This window comes from Drosophila suzukii (genome assembly GCF_043229965.1).
Source record: "Drosophila suzukii chromosome 2 unlocalized genomic scaffold, CBGP_Dsuzu_IsoJpt1.0 scf_2c, whole genome shotgun sequence".
In the NCBI taxonomy this organism is placed as follows: Eukaryota; Metazoa; Arthropoda; class Insecta; order Diptera; family Drosophilidae; genus Drosophila; species Drosophila suzukii.
Window position 1 is genome coordinate 8,801,843 of NW_027255896.1, and position 21,788 is coordinate 8,823,630.

General features: G+C 33.5%; 1 long non-coding RNA gene across 5 annotated transcripts in view; it reads left to right on the forward strand.

Moving 5' to 3' along the window:
* LOC139354516 (uncharacterized) overlaps positions 1–21,788 on the forward strand; it is a 269,094-nt gene that overhangs the window by 58,239 nt on the left and 189,067 nt on the right. Inside the window, exon 3 of one of the 5 annotated variants that reach the window (XR_011605475.1) lies at positions 10,969–11,305. The exons of the other annotated variants lie outside the window; for them this stretch is intronic. This is a non-coding gene — a long non-coding RNA (uncharacterized lncRNA). Of the gene's footprint in view, positions 1–10,968; positions 11,306–21,788 lie in introns of those variants that run through there. 5 annotated transcript variants of the gene reach the window in all.

Sequence of the window (21,788 nt, forward strand, 5' to 3'; positions counted from 1 at the left end):
CTCGGAAGCCACTAGATCTAATGAGTGCGATTAAGGTTGCACGTAAAGCAGTCAATAAATCAATTGGTAGAAATAAAAAAAAAATTAAGATTCCTCGTATTATTAATGTACCGAAAATTGGTGGTTTCTTACCTATTGTACCCATTTTGACTGCACTAAGTGCATTAGGTAGTCTTGCCTCTGGTAGTGCAGCCATTGCTAAAACTATCAATAATGCAAATATGGGGAAAATCAGTTAGAAGAGAGTAATCGACATAATAAAATAATGGAAAGTATTAAGGTGGGTGAAGGTATGTTTCTAAAACCTTATAGAAAAGGTTATGGATTATATCTTAATCCATTTAGAGGAAATCCAAAAAACTAATTACTAAGCTACCTAAAAAACCTCTTTCAAATTTCGAAATTTTGAATTTTGCTCAAAAGTACATTTCACATTTCCGAGGTGTGTTTATGAGAGACTCACTGCCCAAATCTCCATGGAGAGAAGAGTCAGGAATTATAAACCTAGATGATAGTTCATCAAATGGTACGCATTGGGTAGCTTATAACAATAATAAAAAAAGTATACATTACTTTGATAGTTTTGGAAATTTACAACCCCCAAAAGAAATTGTGAAATACTTGGGGAATAACATTAACTATAACTATGGGAGAAAACAAGCCTTTAATAGTACCAACTGTGGACACCTTTCCCTCCAATTCTTACTCTCTATCCCACCCTAACTTTTACACTATGATCAAGTAATTTCTCTATGATTCTTGAAACCCACCCTATTTACATGCTATTCACTACTATGATTGGTCGATTCTAAATCAAGAATGAGAAAGAACAGGGAGGGTTAGTTTACCTCAAGGTATAAAAACTCGATCAAAAGTTATTCTAACTCACATTTAAAAACCACCTGCAAACAGTCTCAACCTAAAAGTTTCAAGCTAAAACGTTCTCAGCCTAAAGTTTCAACCTAAAAATCTTGCAATCATCAAAATCAGCAACAAGAAGAACAACATAAAAAACAGTTAAAACAGTAAAACAACAACAACAATTAAAACAGATACAACTGCTAAAAACAGCTGAAAACAACAACAAAACAGCTACATCTGCTAAAAAACAAGTAAAATTAACAACAAAAACAACTACATCTGCTAAAAAACAGGTAAATTAAACAACAAAAACAGTTAGAACTGCTAAAAAAAAAAACTAAAATCAACAACAAAAACAGGTAAAAGCAACAAAAACAACGAAAACAACTACAAGAAGAAACAACTACAAATGGTCAATCCGGGAATGATGAAAGTACTCAAGGATTTTAATGGTAACGCACCAAAACCTATTTTAACAAAGACGAGGATGGAATCGGAGGTGTACTACCCTATTCAACGAGCTCAACGTAAGAAAACCACCTTTGGGATGGCCCTTACTCTTGAACTTGAAGAGTATATGCTGTACTTGTCGGAACGATACTTAGATTCTTTAGAGGATTCAACAATTGAATATATAAAGGATAATATTTTTTGTATTATTAAAAGGAATGACAACAATCTCTATTTAGAATTAAATAAAGCTTAAAATGTATTTATTTTTAATATTATTAATGTATCTATTTTGATAAATAAAAATAAAAATAAAAATAAAATTTCATAAAACTCAAACTCAAACCCTTTGTTATAAATATTTAAATTATACTACATTTTTCCCAGTAGTAAATGAGTATCAGAGAAAAGGACAACAATGAAGCGTAAACTTTTATAACAGTTAACGAAAAGTAGAAATTCATTAAAAAGAAAATTTGATGAATTAAAACAAATAAAAAATGAGAACATATCAAATTTGGAGGAAACTTTTACACCTATTACAGAACCTTTACATGAATTACTCACTGAAAATAAAAAATTGAATAAAAAAGAATATATTAAAAAAAAAAAAGGGAAAAAAGGGAACACGAGAGAGTAATCGAAAGTGATAGTGAGAGTGATGCTTATGTTGATGCTTTTTCACGACAGTCTCTTTTAGATGAATCTGATGTTTCACAACAGTCTCTTATAGATGAATCCGATGTTTCACAACAACCTCACACAGATGATTTAAATGAAAGTGTATATGAAGATACCGGGGCGAAGTACAATCTCAACATTAATCAGTTAAAGCAAGAAAAGATTTTAGACAATAGTTATGGACCAAGAGAAGAAAATAATATCTTAATGTTGGGTAATACAACACTTAAAATTAAAAAAAATTTGATGGAATTAGGAAGTGAAAATTTATGGACTCTATCACCAGGTCTATACTCTTTAATTTTTCATAATAGTCCTAGGGATTATACTAAGAATGATTTAGAATCATATAAAAACATTTTAATTGAAACAAGTGCCCACAAAAGAAACTATCAACCAGATGGTCAATCGTTCTAAAAAATATTCTTCAATTATTAAACCATTAATATCATCTTCAGTAAATGAAGAATATACTGGTTCTGGGTATATGAGACTACAAGAAATACCACCAAACTATGTATATTGGGATAATGTTAATGAACTTGTTGAAAGATTTCAACTCTTAATGGCATCGAGAGCTGCTGGTAATAATAACCACACTAATGAAATTCTTTCAATAATAGAAGAACTGCGGGAAGCAAAAATAATATTTTAATAAAATAGAAAACATTTTCTCATTTTGTTTAATAGTAAAATGTCTATTGACGTTTGGTCACTTTTCAAATGATAGAGATTTTTCCTCGCTTTTCAAAAGGGAAGTTGAGAGTCATACAGGTATATATCTAGACACTGATGGTCACATAAATGTTCAGAAAAAAAGAATTAAAAACTCTTCAAAACCAATAAATGGAAATGATTTGGCTATTAAATTTTATGTTGATGATAAAATTAATGAAGCGAAATCACATCATATGGAAACTATAACTAAATCATTTCAACTACGAAATAAAAGAGTATCAGAGCGGCTTGATCGATGAAATAATTGAAGCCCAAAATTGAATGGTACCCAAAAAACACGGGAGTTCTTTTGGGGTTTTTACGCGACGTGCGTAGGTGTTTATTCGTACACTTTGAAACATGAACTACTTAAGCCTAACTTATTTTTTTCCTCGCTTTTCAAAAGGGAAGTTGAGAGTCATACAGGTATATATCTAGACACTGATGGTCACATAAATGTTCAGAAAAAAAGAATTAAAAACTCTTCAAAACCAATAAATGGAAATGATTTGGCTATTAAATTTTATGTTGATGATAAAATTAATGAAGCGAAATCACATCATATGGAAACTATAACTAAATCATTTCAACTACGAAATAAAAGAGTATCAGAGCGGCTTGATCGATGAAATAATTGAAGCCCAAAATTGAATGGTACCCAAAAAACACGGGAGTTCTTTTGGGGTTTTTACGCGACGTGCGTAGGTGTTTATTCGTACACTTTGAAACATGAACTACTTAAGCCTAACTTAACTTAAGCGCTGCAGAGCAGAGCGGTGACTTAGGGGAGAGATGGAGAGGGAGAGCGGACGGCAGTGCGAGCGCGCGAGATATAGAAATCTGGATAAAACTGCCGCTCGACACTGCCTCCTGAAATTAAACGCTCTTTTGGCGTGAACATTCTCCCCCCCCTTGCGAGGACACCCGTAGCAAGAACCTCAGGATAGTAGGCTCAGGAATATGTTGGAAGTGTAGATCGGTCGTCCGTATGTAGGAGAGTGTGGTGGGCCTTTCCACACTTGTGGCAGTGATGACCACTGCGGCAGGAGTCCTTGGAATGGTTGTGAGCCAAGCAATTGGAGCAGTACTTCTGGATATGTACTTCCTGAAGCCGATTCTGGGGGCTTAGCCGTAGAAAGTGGTGGCACTTCCGTAGAGGATGGATCTTTTGGCAGACTCGGCATTGGTAGGATTTAATACCTCGAGTACGTCTGCCATACAAGGCGGGGTATGGAACCCAATATTCGGATGGAGTATTCTTAGGAGGAACTTTTTGTACGGAAACTTGCGTTGAATAGGACGAAATGATGTGTGGAACTGAGGCGGATACTGGCCTTGGAGGGTCGGATGGAATCGTCGGAGTAGTAGGACCGCGTTTTCGATGCAGCAATGTGTGATGCCGATCTTGGCAGGTGAGACAGTTGTGAGCGCTTGTGCAATCCCGGAATTGATGGCTACTTGCAAAGCAATTGGAGCACAACTGCTTCCTTTGGATATAGGCTAAGCGATCTTCTACCGTCATCTGTAGGAAGCGTGGACATATACGCACGGGGTGGTTCTTCTTCGAACACAGATCGCAGCCTTTGGTTATCGGAACTAACCTTGTGTTGAAGGAATTTATTTTTGGAAATTCTGCCTCTCGATTTGTGTCTTTGGACTGGACGTGGTGGAAATTGGCAGATCGGAAGCTATCGACGGCCTCAAGAGTTAGATGGCGCTCCGTCAAATATGAATCAAGCTCAAGCCACGTAGGAATTTCGGCTTTATTTTGGATGGATTGCTCCCATAATGAGAGAGTGAGCTTTGGTAGTTTTGTCGAGCACATATAAACCAGGATAGGGTCCCAATTCTCAATATTAACACCGGAAAATTTTAAGGAAGTTAAGCAACCTTGAAAAGTGCGTTGAAGTTCCTTTAAGGCTGCTCCCGACTCCCGTGCTATGGATTGCACATTGAAAAGTGTTTTCAGGTGACTGTTCACCTGCAATCGCTTATTTTCGAAACGCTCAGTTAGGTTATTCCAGGCTGAGCGAAAACCATCATTGGTGAGTGGGGATCTTGAAACTATGGAATGAGCTTCGCCACTTGTTTTTGAATTTAAATGGAATAATTTTTCAACGGGCGTTAGATTCGGATTGTCTATGTATATTGCCGTGAAAAGGTCCCGAAAAGTCGGCCAGCGAAGATAATCGCCAGAGAAAACCTCTGTGTCGATAGGAGGGAGCCGACAGCCATAAGACGTGGAATTTTGGGACGAAGTTACTGGAGCTTGAGGTATTTGGGAGGAGCCTGTTTGGATTTGTTCCATCAGCTGCCCGGCAAATATTTCATAAGTGGAGTACGTTTGGTAATACTTGGACTTTAGTATGGATTTTGTTTCTGCGGCGCTCTCGCCTGCAGCTATAATGCAGTCGGAGCATATGTCGTATGCTGCCTTTACCGTTTGCCACAAGGAATTGAGGTGATCGCGACGGATTTTATAGGCGGATAACGTTGGTGTAGGAGCACCTGGAGCGTTCACAGTGGCCTCAAAGTGGATCAGACAGTCAGCTGTGGCCATAAATCGGGTTAAAGCGGATTTTACTGATGTTGCCATGACGTTAAATAATTTAGAATTTTAATTCTGATGTAAGGAAACGGATTGGAATCAAATTGGAATTTAGGAACCAATTAAGATTGTAAATATATACGGTCACACTGTCGGATAGGCAATAAATATTTATTATATCGGATAGTCGCACTTATGTAAGGAATTATGGACTTTAATATTGTTTGTTTGAAAGGAACACTTTTTGTGAGCTCTTGACCCACTGTGCACTGGCGATATACGGTATACGTATGTATGTACACTGTACGTATGTATATATGTGGGGTGCGAATAGCAGAATAACGTTGCGGGAATGGGAAAGACTTCGCTTATGTTTGTGTGTCGGTGCGTTTGTTTGTCACCTGCACAACTAAATTGCAAACGATTTGCTGGAGTAAATTTGTGGATATTGTCACTTCGTTTTTAATTTTAGAAATAGTTTAGCCGTATTTGTAGGTCGAGAAAAGTAGTTGGAGTGGACTGTATTAGAAAAAAGTAGTTCGAGTGGACTGTATTAGATTGTTTTTGTAAATATACACATGCAGCTGGAACACAGTAAAAAATAAAGAGTGCAAATCTTAAGTACCATCTTTATGATCGGGAATTTTTTACTGTGGCTGAGTTATATTTTACACACAATTGGAATTGAAACAAGGAAGAACGCTATAGTCGAGTACCTCGACTATCAGATACCCGTTACTCAGCTATATGGAGATATGCAAGCAGCAAAGCGAGATTAAAATGCGCCACCTACCGGCGGTATACAGATTTAAGCGTTATGGGCGTTAGAGTGGGCGTGGCAAATTTTTTTTTGGATCAATCGATAGGTATCGACGAGACCAATACATTTCAGTTAAAATTTTTATTCTAGCATCAAAACTGTAGGAGCCACAGTTTTGGGCGGTTTGTGGGCGTTAGAGTGGGCGTGGCACTGTGCTGAAACAAACTTGCGCTGCGCAGGAATCTCAGGAATCTGCGTGCCTAATCCCAGTATTGTAACTCTCATAGTTTCCGAGATCTCAGCGTTCATACGGACAGACGGACAGACGGACAGACGGACAGACGGACATGGCTAGATCGACTCGGCTAGTGATCCTGATCAAGAATATATATACTTTGTGGGGTCGGAAACGCTTCCTTCTGCCTGTTACATACTTTCCGACGAATCTAGTATACCCTTTTACTCTACGAGTAACGGGTATAAATATATTTGAGAAATATTTTTGTTAAATAGTCTCACTGAAGTATCTTCTGGAATTGTTTCAAGTGTACAATTGTGGGCAAAGGAAACTGGAATATTGTCGGGCACAAGTAACGGAATAGAAATACATATATTAAATGCCGTTGCGTCGGATTAATCACTTTTGGATTTAGACAATATATCATACAGAAAGTTAGTCGAAATAGGGTTCGAAAAACTGGCTGTATGACCGGCAATTATAGTAAGCGGAACTTATCTGGAGTGTTTTAAGCCTGCTGGGACAAAATCAAAGGAAACTCCATGAGAGGAAAGTCCAAAGATTTTGAAATCCGGTTTCGACTGGACCAAAATGTTGGGGCGGTGCGGCTTGATCAATTAAATAGTTGAAGCCCCAAGATCGAGTGGTACCCAAAAAACACGGGAGTACTGTTGGGGTTTTTACGCGACGTGCGTATTCGTACACTTTGAAACATGAACTACTTAATAATTCAATAAAAGAGATTGTTGATAAATTGGAAAATTTTAACAAATTCATAAACCAACATTTAAAAAAACCTCCACCAATCATTCGTTCTGATCAGACACAAATAGATGGAATAATACTTCGGAAAAGTCCATTTGCACATCGTGTAAACGAAGAAGAAGTTTTAACAATTAATGTGGATCATACATAAATATACCACTCTTTCATTATTTATTTTATAATTAAAATGTCAGTTGATAAGTTTGGTTGTTTTTTAAATGAGAAAGAGTACTCAAGAGATATAACAAAAGGTCTAGAAAAATTTCAAAGTATACTTAATGATTATGATGGACATTTAAATGTTCAGAGGAAACGATTTAAAAATTCCCTACCCCCCATTCATGAAAATGATATTGCAACAAAGATTTATATTGATGATGAAATAAGTAAAGTAGTACAGAATACATCTAATGAAATTTCTAAGCAACCGCAGAAACAACAAATCTTTAGATTAAGACCTCGAATCAATAATATTGAGGGAAAAGTGAGTGAAATTTCTAAAAAATTGGAATTTCTCATGAAAACTTTTAATAAGGTAGTGGAGGATATAAATGAAATAGAAAGTAACATTTTCAATTATATAATTGCACCAACCTCAGTTTTAAAAGGTGAAACTGAATCTTTAGAGAAGAAACCATTTATACCAGATAAAATAAAGCTATGAGTAAACGAGATATTGTAAATGAGTTACATCGCCCATCATTCAAAAATTTCCCAAGACGTAGAGTTGTAGTAAAGGGTATTAATGATTTATGGCAGGCTGATTTGGTTGAAATGGGGGCATATGCATCATCAAATAAAGGCTATAGGTATTTGTTAACAGTAATAGATACATTTTCTAAATATGGATGGGGTGAAGCAACAAAATCAAAAAATGCAGAAGAAGTTACAAAAGCAATGGAAAAAATAATAAATCTGGTCGTGGAGTACCAAAGAATTTACAAACAGATAATGGAAATGAATTCTATAATAAACAATTTAGAGAATTGATGAAAAGATATGAAATTAATCATTACTCAACATTTAGTACTCTTAAAGCATCTATTGTGGAACGTTTTAATAGAACATGAAAAGAACTTATGTGGCGTGAGTTTAGTTTTAATGGAAAATATACTTGGCTTCAAATATACAAAGAGTTGATTGATAATTATAATAACAGGAAGCATAGAACGATTAAAATGAAGCCTATTGACGTCAATGCTAAAAAGGAAAAACAGATTTTGATGAGATCATACAATCATCTAAAAATATTTACAAATGGGGCTTTAAAGAGGGGGATCATGTACGAATAAGTAAATATAAACATGTCTTTGAAAAAGGCTATACCCCAAACTGGACAACGGAAATTTTTCGAATTCGGAAAGTACAAAATACATCCCCCACCACATATTTACTTGAGGACTTGAAGGGTGATCCAGTTCAAGGTGGTTTCTATAAACAAGAAATTAAAAAAACAAAATTGCCTAATACTTATCTTGTTGAAAAGATTGTGAAACAAAAAGATGATTATGTGCTTGTGCGTGGGTTGGGCTTTTCGAAATCAGAAGATAGTTAGATGCATAAAAACGAAATTCTATAAAGAACAAGTGGAAGCATAGAACAATTAAAATGTAGACATAGACGTCAATGCGTGAAAATAAATTATGTTTCTTCACAATCACGCAATTCCTATTTATAAAGTGTGAAGAAAAGCATGTACAGATAAGAATTTGAACGGAACTTGATTATGAGCTTGTGCGTTGGCTAGACTAAAAGAGTATATACAGATAAGAATTTTGGGTGGAACTTGATTATGTGCTTGTGCGTTGGGTAGGCTTTTCAAAATCAGAAGATAGTTGGATTCATAAAAACGAAATTCTATAAAGAACAATTAAAATGTAGACATTGACGTCAATGCGTGAAAATAAATTATGTTTCTTCACAATCCTGCAATTTCTATTTATAAAGTGTAAAGAAAAGCATGTACAGATAAGAATTTGAACGGAACGGTCTATATTTATATATACAAATCTGGAGGGTATAAAGGCGGAAGAATTTCAAAAAGTATTCAGTTTCCATCTATTCGTTCACGCAACTCAATTTCGGATCGTTTGCTTATTTATTCGTTCGTTCGTTCGTTCGATTGTCAAAAAAACAAAATCAAAAAAATTAAAATGACGGTTTTTATAATATTTTTTGTGATACTTTCCCTCTTCAATCCGATGGTGAAAATGGTACCACTCCCCAATGAAATGACTTTAATTGAAAACCCATCGACTTCCAATAATTCGATTGGGTTATTTATCAATGTTCCAAAACTAAAAAAATCATTAAAATTGACTTAAAATTTGAGATCCCAGAGGACAGTCATATTTTTATGGATCTCATAAACAAGACAAGTGATGAAAGTGAGAAACCAAACTTAAAAAGTCAACTCGATACTAAAATATTTAATGCTATTAATGGTAGCATTAATGAAAAAGACTTAACAATAAGTACAAGTGCAAGCACAGTTGAAGAAGAAACAACTAGATCAACATCTACAACTACATCTACCTCAACTACAACAAGTACAACTACACCTACAATGAGAAGGGGAATTCTGGAGAAGGATGAGGAAGAAACAACAACTACAACAGCAGCAACTACATTAAAAAGAGAACTTCTGGAAGAAGATACAACAACAAAAAAAACAGCTACAAACACTACATCTGAAACAACTACAATTCCACCCAGTTTTTTTGATTTTAATAGCGAAAATGAAAGTGTTGATCACATAGAAAATAAAAACATAGGAGAAGAAAAATCAGAAAAAATTAATATGGGTATAAATGATAGTTAGAGAGAATTTGAAAACGTAAGTCGAGCACCAACATTTAGTAATACGTCACAAGAATTAGTGTTGGGGATCAGTGATAGTGATACAGAATTTGAAAGTGTAAGTCGGGTTCCAATAAAAAGGAACACTACTCATAAATTAAAAAGCACTGAAAACATACACAACTTACAAATCGATTTCACAAAGAGAGGTATAATAGAGAATTTTAAGCAAAAATTAGTTGAAAATCAAAAGAGAATAGGAGGGCATATGGATTTAGGAAGTAGGGGTCTAAACAGATTCTTTACCGTCCAATACAAAACTGCTACAATAGGAGTTAAATGTCATTACAATAATATTTATAGAAGAACACATTCTAGACGAAGTCTAAGTAAGTCTAAGCGTATGAATTTAAAATATTTATCTAGTCGCCACCGCCACCAAAAATCTAAACGCAATACTAATACCCCCTTAGCAACTTTAAGAATTAATTGTTTTGAATTTGCAGAAGTTTTATCCCAAACAGTAATTAATGCAGAGAGACGAAAAGATAGGATTGTTTATGACAAAATATTGAAAGATGCTGATCTTCTCTCCAAACAAGAGAGTAAAAGAGAAGAGATAGAAGAAGAAGAAACAGGTTATCTTAGTGATGGTCCACAAATCCAAGAAATTTAAATAGAGGAAGCAGAAAGAATTAATGGGATATATTTAAGAAAGAGAAATTTAGCAGCTCAAATGATGCTCGAATATTTAAATAAAAAAGAAAGTCAGATTAGCACAGATATAATACCAATTAACGATATTAACGACTTCAAAATAACTAATAGTGATATTATATCATAATCTGATTGAGTAGGGAAATATGTTTGTTCTTGCAGAATATATAAATAGAAGATGAAAATAATAATTCGAGTAAACTAAAAAATTGAGCTCCATCCAAAATATTATTTTCAACTTTTTTATTAATGTTTTGGAGTTCTGAAAATATATATATATATATATATTATTAGTATATAAAATTATATATACTCCAAAACATTAATAAAAAAGTTGAAAATAATATTTTGGATGGAGCTCAAAAAGGTTGGTTGAATACATATAAAATAATATTTGTATATATATATATAGTAAAATATTTATATTTTCAGAACTCCAAAACATTATTAAAAAACAGGTTGGCAAATTTTCTCTTAATTTGTATGGTGATGATGATGATGACCATAATACAATCCTTTATGATGATGAAAATCCGGAACCATGTATTCCAAGATCATCTAGTGAGGATGAAACTATTCTTGTTGAGGGTGGTATAGATAACTATGTTCAAACTATACCGTTTAATTTAGATGAAGATAATGATAAATACATTAAATCAATTCCTTTAAGTAATGATGACAATAAAGTGTATAGATTAGAGGGTGGTAAAGATAACTATAAACAAACTATACCACTAAATATAGAAGAAAGTAAGCAAATTGAATGTAATTCAAATAAAATATTGTAAATCTTCTGTTAAATTCAATTTTTATCATGCTCTGTACATTTTCATAAATTTTAACATTAACCTGTAAGTAAATGCGATGTTTGTTCTGTTAAATAAAAATTTTTATAATAATAATTATATTGTGAATTGTAATATTTGGTTTATACATTACCCTAAATTTTAACCTTTAAATAAAAAAGCGATGTTTGTTCTGTCTTATTTACAATTATAGGTTACATTTATTCATTTTTTTTTTACAATCTAGTAAATTTAATTCTAGTTCTGTATAAAACATTTCAAACTCACATTCATCTATATTTTTCTTAAGTTTTTCTATTTCAATCTCTTGATAATTATTTCTATTGGGACAATTCTCTATTTCTTTTATTCTTTGTTCATAAACATAAATATTTGAATCTATTTCATTAAGTTTATTTTCTAATCTTTTTTCTTATATTTTATAATGTCCATATTGTAGTGTATTAATTTTATTGTCTTGTATAAGAACCTTTGTATCTTTATGAATGAGAACTACTTTTTTACATTTAATTGTTGATAAAAGAAGATTTTTAGATCTAATCATTGACATAGAACCGACCACTTCCTCTTCCGAAAACAAACATTTTTAAAACTATTAAAAGTTAATTGATCTATTGCACTTCTTTTAACACCCTTTGATTTTTTCACTGTTTTTTCAGAGCTGTCATTACTATTAGATGTTTTAAAGGCATACATTTTTGATCTCAAACCAACAAATTCAGTCATAGGTCTTCCATTGAGTTCATCTTTAAAAAACCCAACCTTTTTTTATTAGCTTTAGGAAAATTATAGAGATTAAGTAATTCATCAGAATAATCTGATGTATCAAACTTCATCTCAACATCATTCTGAATATCTTTATAAAAATCTTCAGTGTTAATAGTATATATAAAAGAATCTGTATCCATATAATTTAATTGAACATTTTCATTGTATTTAGGTTTGATATAATTATAATGAAAATCATACATTTTCCATTTCGATAAATCTAATACAGCAAAACCTAAATATAAAGGTTTGTTGTACAACACATTTAATCTTTTCATTTGAAAGGCAAAGAAGTTTATTGAAAACTGTTTGACACTATGGAAGCTTGACTTTGAAATAAGAGATCTACCACAATGCCTTTTTGGACCAGAAGAATCGGATGGTGAAGCACTTACCCATTCAGTAATTAATTTAATATTAAGGCGCTTATCGACATTTTCCATTGTTTTTCCGTAGACAGCATTATTTAAAAGTTTAAAAAAATCTTTTTCAAATGTATTTTTTGCATTAGTTCTATGGAATGTATTCAAATCAATGTATGTTTTCAGCCAAGGCTTCTGAAAGAAGCGAAGACCTCTATGAATTTTTTTTAGAATTAATCCATTTTCTATACACTGTTGAAGATTTTTATAATGAATTATATATTTTTCTTTATCCCTTAAATCAGCAATTAATTTTTTTATTTTGTCTGACTTTATTGGTAACTGATTATTACAACAAAATGGAAGATTATTGTGTTTATTGTGCAATTTTAAAGGATATTTTAAATCTACCTCAAAAATGTATCCATATTCACTATCATCTGCAATCTCTGTAATGTTAATACTATCAAGTTCCCCCCTTGAAATCCATTCAAAACCTCCATATGGTAAAGATTGTGACATAGCCCAACCATATAAATTATTTGCATCCAATTAAATCAAATATGATGATTTTTGAGTACTATCAAAATTTCCAACATATTTATTATTTGCTTTAGCATATCTACATGTACATTGTACTAAGCCACCACGAATACCACTTTGAATAAGTTTATACTGATCTATATCAGTTAATAAATCTAATTCAATTTTAGTACATTTTAACATAGCTTTCCATGATAATCCTGGTGTAGTGAAAAAATGTGCTGGATCAAGTGAATAAATTTTACTACAGTCTTCGAAAGTTTTCAAAGACATCAGACATTAATAAAACATCTGTTTTTAAATATAATTCTAAATAATCTTTAAGATTATTGCAAGAAAACTCATTCCATACATTTTGTGCGTGAGTATAATTTTCAATTGAACATTCATTTTCGGTTAAGGAACTATAGAAAGCTTCTCTAGGAGGTAATTTACTTTCATTTAATTTCTCAACTGAATCTAAATATTCATATGGAAATACACCCTTTCTTCGCATTAAGTTGAAATGATTTTCTTTAGGGAAAAATGATCTTGTTATATACATTTGTTCACTATATAGATTTGAAGCTAATGTATCTAATGCAGAAGGCATAAATCGAAACGAATCTAGAAAACGGATTTCAAAGTTATCACCATTACTTAAAGTTATAATTTTTGAAATTAATATATATTGTTCCTTATTTAATGGAATTACCTTTATTTCACCAGGTATGATTGCCAAATCTTTAATAAATAGATGGCAATCATACCTGGTGAAATTGTGGAAGAAAGCAGGAATAAATTTTGGAACTTTATATTTTAAATTGCACTCATTATGTGCTGCCCCCCTAAATTTTCCTGTGAAGTAACAGTGATCCCTAACTCTGTCCAATAAAAGAGGAGTGTTGCATATATGACAATTATTAGATTTTTGGAAATCATCTTCTTCAACATCTGACATTATTATAGAAACAGGTTTTGAAATATAGTTTTCATATATAAAAGTTAAATTTTCTAATTGAGATAACAGGAAATTCATTCCTGAGTTGAATATAGTTTCTAAAACAAACTTATCTAAACTTTTATCATGTGCACACTTTATATAGTATGCATATGAAACAGGTCTATGTATATTTATAATATTTAAATTTAATGTTTCGTTTTTATTAATTGGTTGAAGGATGCATTCAAAGTCAGCGTAAACTGTGAACCATCACTTCCTTTTGAACATTTGTGTACCGTAAAGTGGCATCCTTCATGTTGGGTAAGCGTGAGACTTTTTTCCCACAGACTTCTGAATGCCGGTTGGCAGCATCTTCACTCAATGAGTAATTTAAGCAAATTTGACAGAACCATTTTTTTGATTTGTCTCTCGAAACTTGAGAGGAAACCAAACTAAAAAAAAGATAAACACAAGAAAAAAAAATTTTTTTAAGTATGAAAGCAAATAAATATTATGAAATTTAAAAACAAAAACAAAAAAAAAATATAATAATGATATGATAAAACAACTTACTTAGGAGATTTTTAATCCAAGTATAGTGTGCTTTACATCCTTCCTCCATTATCAACATATTTATATAATTTCTCCTCACTTCAGGGGAGTAAAATATAGGTCAGAATATAACTCCATCGTCGAACCCGAAAAGTGTAATATTTATATATTTATTTATTTCCATAAATTTCGATATATCAGCAGGCTTAAGTGGAAATTGCAATCCAGTGAAATTTAGTGTGATCCTATTGACTTGAATGAGTTCATAATTTATGTTGACTTTATAGGTTGTGCATCTGTTTGCATTCTTATTTAGATTACTTAATGCTGCGATTAAGCTCTATTTAAAACAATATTCATCATTTGTGTTTTTTACATTTATAATTGCTTTTTTAGCTTCTAAACAAGAGGGTAGTTTTATGTAAGATGATCCTCTTAAAGGTGAATATTGATTAATATTCATCTCTAATCGAATGAGATGAAGCAAAGTCCATCCACAATCCCTTTCTTGGAATTCTTCCATCCTCGCCAAAATTCTTTCCATGTGTTCCTTATATTCATTTTCTATATTGGAGTAGGCACTAATTATTGTTATCTTACTTTGAAATGACTTTATTTCAATGCATTCCTTTTCTTCCTTCAAAAGTCCGTACTCTCCAAAAAGTTCAAAATTTATTTTCACCGATGAATAACTTTCCAACAATGGATACAAGTGAGGTAGAAAAGCTTCTCCTGCTTCCTCCATAAATTGTGTTGGATAAATTACATCATTGTTGGTGTTTTCATATAGGTAGTGAACAATCCTTCCTTGGAATCCAGAACTGATTTTTTTAATCCTTGAATCCACTGGTTCAACAACATTTTTCGTATGTTGCTCCGTTCGCAGATGATGAGTCCACGAAATGTTACCCGATAGGGTAATGTTGCACTTTGCACAATACTTATTCATTTTTTTTGTTGTGATTTTTTTTTTGTTTTTGAAAGTATTGTATTGTTACATGTACTTTTCACTTTGTTATACTTTACTTTAACTGTAAAGTATTTTACGTTTTATCAATATGATAAGTTTACACAACACAAATCTGGGTAGTTCCCAATTCTCACAACTTTACTTTACAGTTAGTAAAGTATTTTAATTTTTTATTAATTTGATAAGGTCACACAAATCGAATTCGGATGGAACGTAAATAAACACAACTTTACTTTAGCTTTGAATTACCGGAGGCTTCACACGACGATTCTAGATGGTTCTTTGAATTACCGGGGGGTTCACACGACGATTCTAGATGGTTCTTTGAATTACCGGAGGGTTCACACGACGATTCTAGATGGTTCGCTCAACTCAAATAGTTTTCTAAAACTGAACTACTTTCCACATTTATCCTTAACACATACATTTTTGAAAACTTAGAAGGTAACCGTTTTCTCTTTCTAAAAGCGCATGAGAAAAAATTTTTAAATATTAAATAAAAACGTATTTGACTAAACAAACGATCTCATTTGGTTTTGTGTATATTCTGTTAGGAACCACAACCACCACCACCATTTTGACCACAAGACCGTAGACAGGTTACACTAACAGATGTCAACTACAACCCTAATTGAATCTACCCTATTAAAACTATCCCTAATTGAATCAACAAAACGCCCACGCATAACAAAACAACGTTTTTGTTAGGAACCACCACCACCAACACCCCTCTTACATTCCTACGCTCACTTTCCCATCTAATGCTCGCTAAAGAGGGGGAGGTTACCGAACTCACGCTTGTTTCACACCACAAAGTATGCGGTCTCAAACCAACACCTTTTGACCACACGACCGCAGACAGGTTACACTAACAGATGTCAACTACAACCCTAATTGAATCAACAAAACGCCCACGCATATCAAAACAACTTCCCCTCCGCCTAAATATAGTTTTACAAATTCATACGCATGACAAAACACCCCTCCAAGACAAAACATGACATATCAAAACACCCTTCTCTAAATAAAAACGTATTTAACTAAATAAACGAACTCATTTGTTTTTGTGTATATTCTGTTAGGAATCACCACCTCCACTATAGAATTGAAACATTTAAGATTACCCTCCCCTTAACTTAATACAAGTTAGAAGCAACATACTTTAAGTGACCTGTGTGCAACCATTGCACCCCTCACACACAAGCAATCACAAATTCATACGCATGATAAAACACCCCTCTTACACTCCTACACACCCTATTCGGGTAAAGAAAACTCTAAACAACCACAAAATCCTACACATGTCATTTGCACCCCTATCACACACACCCTTAAGGTGAGAAAAAGACAAGACAAAACAAGACATATCAAAACACCCCTCTCACACACTCCTACACACCCCTTTCTAACCTCATTAAGTGACTAATTAGGGTCGCCACCACCAACCCCTTTTCTAATCATGCTAATTAGGTCATTAAAACACCTGCGCGCAACCATGCGTGACTAATTAGGTTCACCCCCACCCCCTTTTTTGACATGATTTGTTACCTAGTGAGCCAGCTCCCGTATTACCTATCTACTCGCCTTCTTTATGTCGTCATCATAGGCGTCTGAGTTCTCTCCGCTCTGCAATTTTTCAAATGAATTTAGGAATTAACTTAGAAGAGTACTTGACTGACATGAAGATGATGGCGCGGGTTCATTGTCTTGAATATTTCGTCAATCAGTCTGAGTAAATGAAAACAAGAAATGAATTTAGTTGTACCGAACTGTAAAATATAAATGTTTACTTACTTGGTTATTAATAGCATGTATCTGTGAATAGAGATGCTTTAGCTGACTTCTTGCTCTGGTTATGCACTCAGGTTTTTTGTTTAACATACGTGGAATTCGAGAATCCAAATAAAATGCACAAATTACTATATGATTTTCAAAAAGTTTTTTTCTTATTTATTTATTTATTTCGCCAACGGAGTTCCTTTACTGGCTACTTTTACAATTCAACAACTTATCTTACGTACTAAAACTTACAAAATAATTGACTAACCTATGAGTAGTAGGGAAAGACAGATTCTGGGACAATTAGCATATTAATGGTACCCAGCCCCCCCTCCCCCCCTCATTAACATATGCGGGTTCTAGGACAATTAGCATAATTCAATAAATTAACTGAATTTAATGGGCTTTGAAGTCATAAAAATGTCACGATCATGTCCATAAAGAGTTTACTTAATTGCCCCCATCGCCCCCACATCCCCATGTGACAATATTGATCATGTATCCTTCCCCTCATTATGTGCAATTAATAGTCAGGTGAGAAAGGTGCACGTGAGAAAGGTCGCACAACCATAGTATCCAAAGGTTGTTATCTTAGAGGAACATGTCCGATCATGTTGGGGAATAATGTTTCCTATGATTGTAAAACTAATTTAGAAATCAAAAGAACACATTTTTGTTTCCGCCCCCAGAACGTTTAACTGGTAAATTGTCTAAGATTCTCTCCTTTCCACAAATGGGTCATAAACATGTCATAAAAGGGATTCAAGCAAGAGCTACCCGAACACGCGCACCTGTCAATTACCTGACCGCAATAAAAGGGACACATGCACAACCAAGAAGACGCACGCTCATTGACAAGATCGTGGGCCTCACGCCAACGACCTCACGGCTGACTGCTAGCTCTAATACGTTCCCATAATAGGGGTTGAAACGACCGCGCAACAACTCGCAAGTAGCCGACATATCTCAGTCAAGGAAATATTTTCCATTCTCCGTACCTGTAACTTTAACTCGAAATAAAAAGTCAGAAGTTTATTTTGTAGCATTATAATACATTTATTCATTTATTTTGGTACTGCGAACATGTTGTATTATGTTATTTAATTATTTTCATTCTTTTTTCTAGATTATAGTATTTATTCATAATGTTGAGTGCTTCCTTTTTTTAATCCGAAATTCGATGGCATACACAAGTATCAACTCCCTCAGTGGCTGCATCATTGCTCCACACGCAGGTGTCCATATGATTTCCATGAATAGATGTTTTCATATTACCTCGTTCACATTCAAAGAGTTTTGATTGTATGAACTGGAGCCGTACAAAGTGTGCATTGAACAGAATTCCGTCAAATACATTCAGAAAGTTATTTATTTTCACTAAATGCATGTTGTCTATCTAAGTCAACAATCTCGTCTTACACTTTTAAATATGCTTACACAATTTATAAGGACATTTTATACAGGTTTTCATCTTCTGCTTTTACCCAAAAATATGCATTCTCGAAATTCAACAAATGAAAATCTTTGATTTTTCCTCTTCTTTTACCCAAAAATGTGCATTCTCGAAATTCAACAAATGAAAATCTTTGTTTTTTCCCAAACTCGAAATGATTTTTTCCTAACTGTCCCCTATTGGCTACCTGAGTATGATGGTGTGTATAAAAAATGACCTTTCCTTTCCCAACACTCTCCTTTATTCTATGATTTTGTGTCTCCTTTATCGATTTGATGGTGTCCTATTGGTTACACTTGTATCAAATATTTTTCAAAATCAATACTTCTCATCTCTTCTAACCAAAGAATAGTCGATGTAACCTACTAGAATTGCCTATATTGTTTTTTGTTTTTGTTGAATTTAAAAAAATCGTAAGTATGCATCTCTCATCTTCAATATTATCGTTCACGCCCACTTCAAACACTATAAATTATCGAGGACAATAGTTAGTCTTCCAAAAATAGTCTTGAAAAAGTGATCGTGAAAAAAGAATTTAAACAAAACGAATAAAATAAAATGAATAACCAAAATCAGTTTTGTCAATCCTGCAAGTGTTTCTTGCTAAAGAATAACTGGGCAAATCATGTCCGTTCGGAGTTGCATAAGCGAAATGCAACTCAACCCCTTGACGGAAGAGTCAAAAAAATTTCTGAGGGATTCAAGGGAAGAATTCTACATTACATGTATGTAAACGATGGATCGGACTTGATCTTACCTGAGAGTTTCTTGAGTGAAGCTGGATTGTCCCTGCTGCCTCATCTCAGCGTTCTATTAGAAAGTTATACTTCAGCAAAAGTAAACTTTGAACTGTATGGAAATAATTTCAAAAGCACAAGAATTTCAAGAGAGAGACAGTGGATGGTCTCTTATAAAATTGATTCGCTTGGAAATGAATGTGAATCATTATACACCGATGGCTGGTTCATCTTTCATACCACTACCTCGTTTCCTTTTAACGAAAAAAGCAATAGTTAACGTGTGTAACGAAAATGATCAATATTGTTTTAAATGGGCTTTGATTTCTGCCTTGAAAATTGTTAGCAGGCCGCAAAGATGTTCGGCATATAATATTGATATATCGCTGGATATAATTCGTGTAAGTCATGAAATAATATTAGATTTCACAGGGTTGACTTTCCCCCTTGAAATAAAATGTATAAACAATTTTTTAAAGAAGAATACTCATATAAGTTTAAACGTATTCGGATATAATGAAGAGACGAGGGAAATAATTGGACCACTTTTTCAATCGGAAGTGGAAAAGCCTCTTCATATCAATATGATATTTTTGGAAGAAGATGGAAATGGACATTACATGTACATTAAAAATATTTCAAGGTAAATTCTTTTATTCATTTGTATCTCTTTTAAGCAATTAAATAATTTGTATATATTTCTCTTTCAAAGACTAATGACTGCTCAGAGAGGAAATCAGAAGAGGGCGAAATATTTCTGCAATGTGTGTTTAAATTTTTCCAAAACTGAGGAAGCTGCATTGAAACACAAAACGCTCTGCAGTAGGAAGGTCTCAAAGATGCCACACCCCAGAATAATACATTGGAATTTACTCAGGTTCAACATCATCTTCAAGTTCTATTCGTTGTCTACGCGGATTTTAAATGCATTCTGGAACCGAAAAATCTTGAAGTGATCCCCAAATTATTTAATATTAATGAACATATTCCAATATAATATGCCTATTATATAAAGTGTGCTTTTGATTCTAAAGGCCCAACAATTAGAGCCCATATTGTGTTTGGTAAGAAAGCACTATGTCGTGGCGGTAGATTTTTCTCGTTTTCATCGTTAATATTTCTAACTACATTTTTTTGTTTTTGACTTATTAAACGCATCTTTTAACCTAATGTACCTCATTCAATGAGAAATCTTTGATGATTAAACATCAATAAAATGGGGAAACGTTTTTATAATCGCATCAGTCGTGTTTTTAATTGTAAACACGGTGGTGGTCTTGTCGATAAGCTAATCAATACATTACCGTTTGAAGCCCATATTCCGGGATATAATTTTTGTGGACCGGGTACAAAGTTACAGAAACGGTTGGAACGTGGTGATCAAGGAATAAACCCATTGGATGAAGCTTGCAAAGAGTGAACGACATAGGGCAGACTCCATATTAAATATCAAAGCCTGGTCGCGTGTCAAGGGAAAGAGCAGCAGCATACTTTGTTACAAATATAATGAAAGCCAAGAAAAAATTTGGTATGGGATTGAATAAAACGGAAAAGAAAGGAAGGAAAAAGATATTGAAGAATAAAATGAAGAAGACAAACCTTTCGACTGTTATTAATGTTGCTACTAAGACATTAAAAAAACAAAAACCATTAGACATTATTTGTGCAATTAAAGTTGCACGCAATTCAATTCATCAATCAATGGGTTCTAAGAAAAATGTTAAAGTACCTCGTGTAATTAGTGTACCCAAAATTGGAGGTTTTCTACCAATCGTGCAGATCTTGACAGCCCTCAGCGCTCTTGGTAGTTTAGCAAGTGGTAGTGCAGCAATTGCAAAAACAATTAACAATGCGAGAATGGCTAAAGAAGATATGGAGGAGAAAAAACGTCACAACAGAAAAATTGAAAGTGTTGCTGTAGGAGAAGGATTATATCTCAAGCCCTATAGAAAGGGTTATGGTTTCTTTCTTAAGCCCTTTAGTAAGGGGAAAGGAATTAAGAAGCGAAAACTAATTTCTTTGCTACCCAATAGACCACTATCAAATATCGACATTATACATTTTGCTAAGAAAAATATCCCACATTTTAGAGGGGTGTTTATGAGAGATCTAATCCCAGAAGCACCAAAAAGTAGGAAGTGTGGTATAATAAACTTATATAATTCACGATCAAGTGGTACACATTGGGTTGCATATAATAAAAATAAAAATAATATACATTATTTCAATAGTTTTGGAAATCTTCAGCCACCTAGAGAAGTTGTGAAATACTTGGGACATAGAATACAATACAACTACGATAGAGTTCAAGACTTTGATACATACAACTGTGGACACCTGTGCCTCGCTTTTTTACTTTC